The following is a 12,344-nucleotide window of genomic DNA, read 5'->3' as shown; positions in this document are numbered from 1 at the left end:
GAAGAGTGAAAGATAGGGACAAGCCTTCTGGCTCATGCTGCTGGGTGATCTTTTTTTTTAAAATAAACAATTAGAAGAGAATGAGATAGTAGGGGATGGGTAAAAGAATTTAGTTTTGACCATGTTGAGCTTAGGTTCCAATGAGACATCCACATGCTGATGTTGAGTAGTCAGGGTCACAGATGAGTCTGGATCTTGGCAGAGATGCCTGGAGCAGAGACATGGATGTTAGGAATCATATACCTAGAGATGGTAACTGAAGCCTTGGGCATTGATGAAAGTACTCAGGGAGAAGAGAAAAAGGTCTTGGACTATGTCTTGAGACAGCAAAGTACTTGGATATAGCCTTAATTTCTTTGCATCTAGAGTTTTGGTTTTTTTAAAATAAATTTTCTAACCTTAACCTCTGCATGACCTGTTTTCTTTTTAAAATTAAACACATACTGAAAAATACCAAATCTTCTGAGCTTTATGTTTAATTTTGAGATCCCGAATTCCACTTACTGTGGATTATAAAATTTATTCCTTTAGATATATATAAATGGTAAACTTGTAGCAATTAAATCACTTGGCATTTATTCTTCACATTTGTCAACTTCATGTAAGTTTTAGATAAATATTACCCATACAGGAAATCAACTTGTCTTCCAACATTCAAGCTTCCTCTACAAATATCTACATACAAATCCAAGAAAAAAAATCACCAGATTGAACTCTTTTTTTTTTTTTTTTTTTTTTTTTGAGACATGGTCTCACTCTGCCACCCAGACTGGAGTGCAGTGAGGGGTGTGATCTCGGCTCACTGCAACCTCTGCCCCCGCTGCTCAAGCGATTCTCCTGCCCCAGCCTCCCAAGTAGCCTGGAATACAGGCGCATGCCACTACCACCCAGCTAATTTTTGTATTTTTAGTAGAGATGGAGTTTTACCATGTTGGCCAGGCTGCTCTTGAACTCCTGACCTCAAATGATCCACCCACCTCGGGCTCCCAAAGTGCTAGGATTACAGCCACCTTGCCCGGCCTGAACTCTCATTTCTTTCTGAAGTTTAAACTACCCTCTCATTTTCTGATAGGACTTTGTATTATTGAGAACAAAGGCCTCAAGAAAATTGGTTTCATGGGATACCTTCCTGCAATATTTGAATACGTATAAAAATCCCTATCAAAAGCTAAGATATAAAACTATGTACCTTTATTTTCAATCTAAAGTGATTTTATACCCTGGAAAGTAAGTATAAGCACAATATTTACTGTAAAAAATGCACTAAGCATTTTGTTGATGTAAAATTTAATGAGTCCATAACTATGCAAACATTGTCATTGGGAGTGAAAGGACATGTAGGTTCTATCTGTCCTTGCCTATCTTCTAGAAGAGAGGCAAGAAACAGCAATGACTTAATAACATGACCAATTCACAGAACTACCCTCAGGTCATACAAGTGTGAAAACACATGCAGAACGCAATAACTCATACACAGTTTTATTTCCAGAAGGTGTTTTTTGAAATGGCCAATACTAGAGAATATTTATGAAATCCAATTTCTACTTAATGCAGATAATTAAGTAGGTAATAAGGGATGGGTGAAAGAGTTGCAACTTGCAACTTGCCTATAACTCTTTTCGGATTGCAAATTTTCAGATGTCTCCTTACTATTTACAAAACAAAAACTTATTTTAACCAACCGATCTTTGAAGAGTCTTACATCTTATTATAACATATACTTATTCTGTTCCCTTCCAACATTCCTGACTCAACAATTGGTCATAACATTAACACTTTCTCTCCTGTATTCTCCTTACTATTTTCTCTCCTATATTCGCCTATTTGCAGAATTAACTTATCAGTGTTGATCACATAGAATTATATACACTTTGGCACTATAAGGCTTTTCAGAAGTCATTTGGTTCCATTTTATTTTCACAGGTGAAGACACAAGTTCAAGTGCATTACATGACTCCCTTAAAACACACACTAATATGGCAAAGTACATAATTTAGTTTTACTTTTCTTTAGCTCAAACCAGCATGCTACTATTTATAAGTAATAATTTAGCTTCTCATATTTTGGAGGGAAAATTGTCTATCATTATACACAACTTTTACCCCCCTATAAATAAGCTTCCCTTTATTAAACATGAATCAACTTCCCAATTATCTTTCAAAGGCTCTTGACATCCCATAATATAGTAAAGCTCTTGTAAAAGGTTATCAGTGCACTTCAGTTCAGACCTTTCCTTCTCTCTGTCTCCATATGAAGATATTTAGTAATATTTAGAATATTCCTTTACCCCATGGTAAAGTAAAATCTTTATTTCTCTGATAAGTTCATCTTTATTCGTCCTTAATTCACAATATCAAGCATATTAAGGGCAAATCCCAAGTCCATAACTCCTTATCACAAAATAGGGATTTGGCTCCCACTGTTGTAGAAATCTCACGGAATAAAAGGATTTATAAATATTAAAATTTCTAAAAATAGATTACAAACATATTTTTCATCTCCTCTTGGAGTTTACCATATTTGCTTCTTGTTTCTCAAAGTTACCTCTGGAAATACTCCAATCTTCAATTAGTAAGCAAGAAAAAGGCCTTCCTGCTTTAACAAAGTAATTTTAGAAATAAGTTTCAAAGACAAACTGATAAAATGTCACTATGGACACAGGGAGGGAAGGGAATTTCTTAGTTAAGTGTACCTCAACATCCAGAATCTCTGGTTATACATTTATATAGCAGGAGGATCGGAAATATATTTAAGACTTTCTCATATTCTCATTGCAAATTGAGTAAAATCCAAATTCCCTAAGTCCTAGAAGACATAATGACACCCTCTCAACACTGACCAACTCCAGCCCCATCATAGACCACTTTCCCGCTCCTATCTGCCTCTGTCTCTTGAAAACTACATAAGTAGTTATAAGAAATAATACAGATAGAATCTATATGTCCTTCACTCCCAATGACAATGTTTGCATAATTATGAACTCATTAAATTTTACATCAACAAAGTGGTTAGTGCGTATTTTACAGTAAATATTGCACTTGTACTTACTTTCCAGTGTATAAAATGACTTTAGATTAAAAATAGAGGTTCATAGTTTTATATCTTAGTTTTTGATAGGGATTTTTATGTGTATTCAAATGTTGCAGAAAGGTATTCCATGAAACCAATTTTCTTTAACTCAATCGCAACTAAACTTTTCAATTGTGCACCACTATTAATAAAGAAAACATAAAATGCATATATGTGCTAGAGAGTTAATAGGTAAATTACAAACATAAAATAGAAAAATGAGGAGATTGAGTAAATTAACATAATTAGAAAATATTGTCTGTTTATTGTAAAAAATGATTTGAATTTCACTAAAAATATTATCTTATGCTTTTTAATATGCTTACTTTTATTTGAAAGTCTTATTCCTTTGAAATAAACTAGTTCAAACATGAAAACAAGAAAAAGAAAATTACAAAGCAACTTCCAACCGCAACAGCTTTGCTTTAGCTTTTCCCAATGCCTAGAATATTCTTATCCTTGATTTTCACACAGCAGAGTGGCCTTCCTTGACCATCCTATCTAGACACACCACCTCAGGTCTCCCCAATTAGCCTGCAGGGCATTTGTAACTATCTGTAATTATTGCTTCTTTTCAAGTTTGTTTGTCAACTTTTCCCACTAAATTGTAAAATACATGAAGGAAAACACCTTAATCGAATTTACTGCTGAGTCACGAGGCACATACATCAATGCCCAACACATAGTTGATGCTCAATTAATAAGCATTACATGAAGTTGACATTGGTCAAATGCTTTATTTGCCTTTTATTCACTATATTTATTGTCTATTTGCTAAGCATTACCTAAGAATAACATTTTTAAATAGAATTCTTCAAATACTTAAGATCAGGAGGAAATCCAAAACCTAAAATTATAAAACTTTAGTGTTGATCTTGAGCTTAGAAATCATCTATAGCAGCTTCTTTGCCTTACCAGGGGAGGAAACTAAGGGACAGAGATGATAGTGACTTGCCCAAGATAATGCAAGGTTTTTATTGTTGTTTCTAGGAAGGATGCTGCCCAGTCAGATCCTGAATGGAATATTTAAAGCACTAACATAAGAAGTTTGGTTCTCAGCCGGGCGCGGTAGCTCACGCCTGTAATCCCAGCACTTTGGGAGGCTGAGGTGGGCAGATCACGAGGTCAAGAGATCAAGAGGTCAAGAGGTGAAACCCCATCTCTACTAAAAAATACAAAAAATTAGCTGGGCATGGTGGTGGGCACCTGTAGTCCCAGCTACCTGGGAGGCTGAAGCAGGAGAATGAAGTGAACCCGGGAGGCAAAGCTTGCAGTGAGCCGAGATCGCTCCACTGCACTCCAGCCTGGGCGACAGAAGGAGACTCCGTCTCAAAAAAAAAAAAAGAAGTTTGGTTCTCACCAATGAAGTTAGATTTACTATTATAAATTTGAGAATGATTACTATGATTACTACTATTGCCACTCCTATTAGAACACTGCGTGGATGTGACTTAACAGTTTGCTTACTATCTATGTGAATAACTATGTAGAAAACCTACACCAAGACCTTTAAACACCAAACACTTTGATCAATACTGTCACCCAAATAATTTAAGTTCCATTGACTCTATTGATTGACAGATTATCACTTGCTCAAACAGGCTGACAATAAAACGCAAGGACTTCAGTCTAAAACGATTTAATCATCAGGACCGTAAAAGACATACACGCTCAGGCAAACGCATTGAATTGATTATTTAATTTTGTGTGTAAGTTAAGGCTTGCAGTACCTCACACAGTGCCTGTAACAGAGGGATCAATAAATACTGAATTAAATAAGCTACTAAGTAACTGTTAAATGGCAACCGGACAGATGGATAAATGACAGACTGAAGGAAAGAATCATTCAGTCAATCGATTTGAATCACGAAACCTTCTGCCATTAGATGTGTGTTGCCCTACTTTGCCTGTCTAATTGTGCTTTGTGCAATTCTATGTACAGCCCAGTTGATCTTTCTGGCATCATTCGGTCAATCAAAGAACGCTTAGAGTTTAGGTTAATTTAGGATTGCAATAAGCCTTAAGAATTTGATTTTTCTATGAAGACTTCACTTTACCCAAACTCATCTCCTTGGGATGACCACCTGCCCACTTTTTGAAGATATTCACAAGTGTGCTTCCTTTAATAACTATTAGGGGCTTAGCAACAGAATATGTGGGAAATCTTCCCTAATAAATGACACAAAAAGCACTTCAGCAGCAATTTTAGCTTATCAAGTATTTTTAAAACTCATTCTTTTCTTTTAAGAAGATCACAGCATTTTGGAATAGAAACATTGCATCTTTTGACTAAGTCTGTTGAGAGGTAATAAATTTGGTGGGTTTTAAGTATTTTTAAAATGTATGCAGAGTTCACCCAGTAGAACCTAGGTGGGCTTGTACTTTATACATTGAAAAAGTGAGATGTGGGCAATTTAGGGGGTAAAGAGGAGGAAATAAGAGCTTCCCTTTTACCCCAGTAGACCTTGTCCTAGCACTTTGCTAAGGAAACCTCTGGCTTGCAGCCAGTATCATGATAACTTGACAAGTCCCCTTTGCAAAAGTCCTTATTGTGCCTTAGATAAACAGCACAATTAGAAAGCCTGACCTACTCCTTACACATTACAAACAGAATATTTCATACTAAAATTGGCAGACTTCACTAAAAGCTACCTGACATTGCAGTTGCAAATACAATACACGTTAGTGGTTTAAAGTGCAGGCTCTGGAGTCATAAGAACTTGCCTTTAGATCCCAAGCCCCACTCACCAGCTGTCTGACCCCTCATGAATTATTAAATTTCTCTAAGCATCAGTATCCTCATCTGTGAACGCAGAATAATGCTACCTGTTCCATACAACTATTGTATGAATTAAATAAAGGCATGATGTGCTTGACACATAGTAGGCTTTCAAAAACATAATTAGTAGTAATGGTAATAAGTGTATACATGGCTAAACTACTTAAAGCACCAACTAAAAGAACAAACATATCTGCTAATGTACATTCAGAGCTTTTAAACTTAACCATGGCTTTTCCACCCACTCACCACTATAAGATCAAAATTGAGAGAAATAGATAAAAACGAACTACAACCTGTCTTCTCTTGCAAGAGTTTTCTAATTAGCACACTAACTAATTCACTCCTTACAAATGTGCTATTCATAAACACAAACTGTTGTCTCAGACACTGATAACTTACGTGATTTTGTGAATGTAAATGCATTACAAATTGATTTTAATTAGACATAATTAAGAATTACACACACGAATTTATTTGTTTTCCCTTGATGTTTGGGCTTTTTACTTAATAAATTTCTGATTCTAACAAGGAGACTGTGTTAGGGCATTAATTAAAATCTTTAGTATTTGGGGTCAATATGTAATTTTTATTAAACTTACCAAGTATGATCAAAGTGAAACTTAAAAATAATTCACTGACAAAATATTTTAAATACAAGTCTTCCAAACTTATTTTAAGCAATGTTTGTTTTTTGAAAGGAATAATAAAATTTTGTTTTCCTAGCAGATCCAATTAAAACTGTCCTTTGCACATAAAAGGGCTCAAAATCATTACTATAAACTGATTCAAATGCAAATTTATCTGGGAACTTTGGCAAGTCTTAACTTCAAAAGGATACAAGTAAAAAATATTTAGAATAAAACTGAGATGCAAATTAAACACTAAAATATTTACTAAAAAGAAATTAGTCCCATATCTAATATGTTTTTCTGCACAAGACTAAACAAATTGAATTTTTTAAAACAGAATTTAATAGAAGACCCTCCTGTCAGATCAGACAGACCCAGGTAATGCTGGTATTGCTGGGCTATCATAAAGAAATGGATTAAGCCCTATGCAATAGCTTTAAAAGTTATTACAAAAGACATAGAAATATCCAGTCAGTTAAGCAGCTCAGATTTTGAACACCCAAAGTAGTACTAAAAAACATTAAAATTCTATCCATAAGCTTTAAAAAATAATTTCTAATTCATAGCATATAAACAAAGGGTAGACTACGTTTATTTAAGAAACTGCACAAAAATAATCATATCTCATTTCTGGTTATAATTTGTTGTGTACTAATTCCTGTTATTGACTCTTCTATGGCTATTACCATGGACTTCTCTAAAATATATAGTAAATCAGGCCTATTATGAAGTAACAGCCTTACATTCTTTCTTTTGTGTCACTTTTATATAAAGGAAGGAAGGGGAGGATACTTTTAAAAATAAAACCCTGAGCTGCTCTATTGCAAATAATTGGAAGAACTACAGCGCCATCTTGTGGAATAAAGTAACTAATTAGTGAAATGCTTTGATTCTGTTAGGAAAAAAATTGAATTTCTTGGCCATCAACTCTAGTTTCTTTTAATGATCTATTATTTTAAAACATTTTAGTCTGGAACATCTGTCAAACAGCAAAAACCACTATTATGCTAGAACACTAACGTATATAATACAGTAACCAGGTGATTTATGGCCGACTATGTCACAGATAAAGAAAAATACAATGTTAATATTATACATTGCCCTGGAACCAAAGAAAGAATCTGGAAGTTTGGACTTTTGTGTCCTTTTTCAAAAATTGAAAGGCAACAAGAAAACCCTTAACATGGCTGAGGTGCAGTTTCTGAATATTTATTAAAGAAGCATATCCTTTAATATCCATAATCAGAAAGAAGGAAGTAAGTCAAGGAGGCTTGGGAGGAAATGAGGTTGGGTAGTTGGAATCAGAATGTTTTTCTTTCTTTCTTCTTCTTGGTTCAATTAATAAAATTTCTTCTGGCAGCCAAGATGGCCGAATAGGAACAGCTCTGGTCTACAGCTCCCAGCATGAGCGACGCAGAAGATGGGTGATTTCTGCATTTACATCTGAGGTACCGGGTTCACCTCACTAGGGAGTGCCAGACAGTGGGTGCAGGACAGTGGTTGCAGCGCACCATGCGCAAGCCGAAGCAGGGCGAGGCATTGCCTCACTTGGGAAGTGAAAGGGGTCAGGGAGTTCCCTTTCCTAGTCAAAGAAACGGGTGACAGATGGCACCTGGAAAATCGGGTCACTCACACCCTAATACTGTGCTTTTCCGACAGGCTTAAAAAACGGCACACCAGGAGATTAAATCCCGCACCTGGCTCGGAGGGTCCTACGCCCACGGAGTCTCGCTGATTGCTAGCACAGCAGTCTGAGATCAAACTGCAAGGTGGCAGCGAGGCTGGGGGGGAGGGGCACCCGCCATTGCCCAGGCTTGCTTAGGTAAACAAAGCAGTCAGGAAGCTCGAACTGGGTGGAGCCCACCACAGCTCAAGGAGGCCTGCCTGCCTCTGTAGGCTCCACCTCTGGGGGCAGGGCACAGACAAACAAAAATACAGCAGTAACCTCTGCAGACTTAGATGTCCCTGTCTGACAGCTTTGAAGAGAGCAGTGGTTCTCCCAGGACGCAGCTGGAGATCTGAGAACGGACAGACTGCCTCCTCAAGTGGGTCCCTGACCCCTGACCCCCAAGCAGCCTAACTGGGAGGCAACCCCAGTAGGGGCAGACTGACACCTCACACGGCCGGGTACTCCTCTGAGACAAAACTTCCAGAGGAACGATCAGACAGCAGCATTCGCGGTTCACGAAAATCCGCTGTTCTGCAGCCACTGCTGCTGATACCCAGGCAAACACGGTCTGGAGTGGACCTCTAGCAAATTCCAACTGACCTGCAGCTGAGGGTCCTCTCTGTTAGAAGGAAAACTAACAAACAGAAAGGACATCCACACCAAAAACCCATGTGTACATCACCATCATCAAAGACCAAAAGTAGATAAAACCACAAAGATGGGGAAAAAACAGAGCAGAAAAACTGGAAACTCTAAAAAGCAGAGCGCCTCTCCTCCTCCAAAGGAACGCAGCTCCTCACCAGCAATGGAACAAAGCTGGATGGAGAATGACTTTGACGAGGTGAGAGAAGGCTTCAGACGATCAAACTACTCCGAGCTACAGGAGGAAATTCAAACAAAAGGCAAAGAAGTTAAAAACTTTGAAAAAAAAGTAGACGAATGTATAACTAGAATAACCAATACAGAGAAGTGCTTAAAGGAGCTGATGGAGCTGAAAGCCAAGGCTCGAGAACTACGTGAAGAATGCAGAAGCCTCAGGAGCCAATGCGATCAATTGGAAGAAAGGGTATCAGTGATGGAAGACAAAATGAATGAAATGAAGCGAAAAGGGAAGTTTAGAGAAAAAAGAATAAAAAGAAACGAACAAAGCCTCCAAGAAATATGGGACTATGTGAAAAGACCAAATCTACGTCTGATTGGTGTACCTGAAAGTGACAGGGAGAATGGAACCAAATTGGAAATCACTCCGCAGGATATTATCCAGGAGAACTTCCCCAATCTAGCAAGGCAGGCCAACATTCATATTCAGGAAATACAGAGAATGCCACAAAGAAACTCCTCGAGAAGAGCAACTCCAAGACACATAATTGTCAGATTCACCAAAGTTGAAATGAAGGAAAAAATGTTAAGGGCAGCCAGAGAGAAAGGTCAGGCTACTCACAAAGGGAAGCACATCAGAATAAGAGCTGATCTCTCGGCAGAAACTCTACAAGCCAGAAGAGAGTGGGGGCCAATATTCAACATTCTTAAAGAAAAGAATTTTCAACCCAGAATTTCATATCCACCCAAACTAAGCTTCATAAGTGAAGGAGAAATAAAATCCTTTACAGACAAGCAAATGCTGACAGATTTTGTCACCACCAGGCCTGCCCTAAAAGAGCTCCTGAAAGAAGCACTGAACATGGAAAGGAACAACTGGTACCAGCCACTGCAAAATCATGCCAAACTGTAAAGACCATCGAGGCTAGGAAGAAACTGCATCAACTAAAGAGCAAAATAACCAGCTAACATCATAATGACAGGATCAAATTCACACATAACAATATTAACTTTAAATGTAAATGGACTAAATGCCCCAATTAAAAGACACAGACTGGCAAATTGGATAAAGAGTCAAGACCCATCAGTGTGCTGTATTCAGGAAACCCATCTCACGTGCAGAGACACACATAGGCTCAAAATAGAAGGATGGAGGAAGATCTACCAAGCAAATGGAAAACAAAAAAAGGCAGGGTTTGCAATCCTAGTCTCTGATAAAACAGACTTTAAACCAACAAAGATCAAAAGAGACAAAGAAGGCCATTACATAATGGTAAAGGGATCACTTCAACAAGAAGAGCTAACTATCCTAAATATATATGCACCCAATACAGGAGCACCCAGATTCATAAAGCAAGTCCTGAGTGACCTACAAAGAGACTTAGACTCCCACACAATAATAATGGGAGACTTTAACACCTCACTGTCAACATTAGACAGATCAATGAGACAGAAAGTCAACAAGGATACCCAGGAATTGAACTCAGCTCTGCACCAAGCGGACCTAATAGACATCTACAGAACTCTCCACCCCAAATCAACAGAATATACATTTTTTTCAGCACCACACCACACCTATTCCAAAACTGACCACATAGTTGGAAGTAAAGCTCTCCTCAGCAAATGTAAAAGAACAGAAATTATAACAAACTGTTTCTCAGACCACAGTGCAATCCAACTAGAACTCAGGATTAAGAAACTCACTCAAAACCGCTCAACTACATGGAAACTGAACAACCTGCTCCGGAATGACTACTGGGTACATAACGAAATGAAGGCAGAAATAAAGATGTTCTTTGAAACCAACGAGAATAAAGACACAACATACCAGAATCTCTGGGACACATTCAAAGCAGTGTGTAGAGGGAAATTTATAGCACTAAATGCCCACAAGAGAAAGCAGGAAAGATCTAAAATTGACACCCTAACATCACAATTAAAAGAACTAGAAAAGCAAGAGCAAACACATTCAAAAGCTAGCAGAAGGCAAGAAATAACTAATATCAGAGCAGAACTGAAGGAGATAGAGACACAAAAAACCTTTCAAAAAATTAACAAATCCAGGAGCTGATTTTTTGAAAGCATCAACAAAATTGATAGACCACTAGCAAGGCTAATAAAGAAGAAAAGAGAGAAGAATCAAATAGATGCAATTAAAAATGATAAAGGGGATATCACCACCGATCCCACAGAAATACAAACTACCATCGGAGAATACTACAAACACCTCTACGCAAATAAACTAGAAAATCTAGAAGAAATGGATAAATTCCTCGACACATACACTCTCCCAAGACTAAACCAGGAAGAAGTTGAATCTCTGAATAGACCAATAACAGGCTCTGAAATTGAGGCAATAATCAATAGCTTAGCAACCAAAAAGAGTCCAGGATCAGATGGATTCACAGCTGAATTCTACCAGAGATACAAGGAGGAACTGGTACCATTCCTTCTGAAACTATTCCAATCAATAGAAAAAGAGGGAATCCTCCCTAACTCATTTTATGAGGCCAGCATCATCCAGATACCAAAGCCAGGCAGAGACACAACCAAAAAAGAGAATTTTAGACCAATATCCTTGATGAACATTGATGCAAAAATCCTCAATAAAATACTGGCAAACTGAATCCAGCAGCACATCAAAAAGCTTATCCACCATGATCAAGTGGGCTTCATCCCTGGGATGCAAGGCTGGTTCAATATACACAAATCAATAAATGTAATCCAGCATATAAACAGAACCAAAGACAAAAGCCACATGATTATCTCAATAGATGCAGAAAAGGCCTTTGACAAAATTCAACAACTCTTCATGCTAAAAACTCTCAATAAATTAGGTATTGATGGGACGTATCTCAAAATAATAAGAGCTATCTATGACAAACCCACAGCCAATATCATACTGAAGGGGCGAAAACTCAAAGCATTCCCTTTGAAAACTGGCACAAGACAGGGATGCCCTCTCTCACCACTCCTATTCAACATAGTGTTGGAAGTTCTGGCCAGGGCAATTAGGCAGGAGAAGGAAATAAAGGGTATTCCATTAGGAAATGAGGAAGTCAAATTGTCCCTGTTTGCAGACAACATGATAGTATATCTAGAAAACCCCATCGTCTCAGCCCAAAATCTCCTTAAGCTGATAAGCAAATTCAGCAAAGTCTCAGGATATAAAATCAATGTACAAAAATCACAAGCATTCTTATACACCAATAACAGACAAACAGAGAGCCAAATCATGAGTGAACTCCCATTCACAATTGCTTCAAAGAGAATAAAATACCTAGGAATCCAACTTACAAGGGATGTGAAGGACCTCTTCAAGAAGAACTACAAACCACTGCTCAATGAAATTAAAGAGGATACAAACAAATAGAAG

The sequence above is a fragment of the Pan troglodytes genome, chromosome 10, assembly GCF_028858775.2.
Source record: "Pan troglodytes isolate AG18354 chromosome 10, NHGRI_mPanTro3-v2.0_pri, whole genome shotgun sequence".
Lineage (NCBI taxonomy): Eukaryota > Metazoa > Chordata > Mammalia > Primates > Hominidae > Pan > Pan troglodytes.
Note: the sequence above shows the minus strand (reverse complement) of the source record.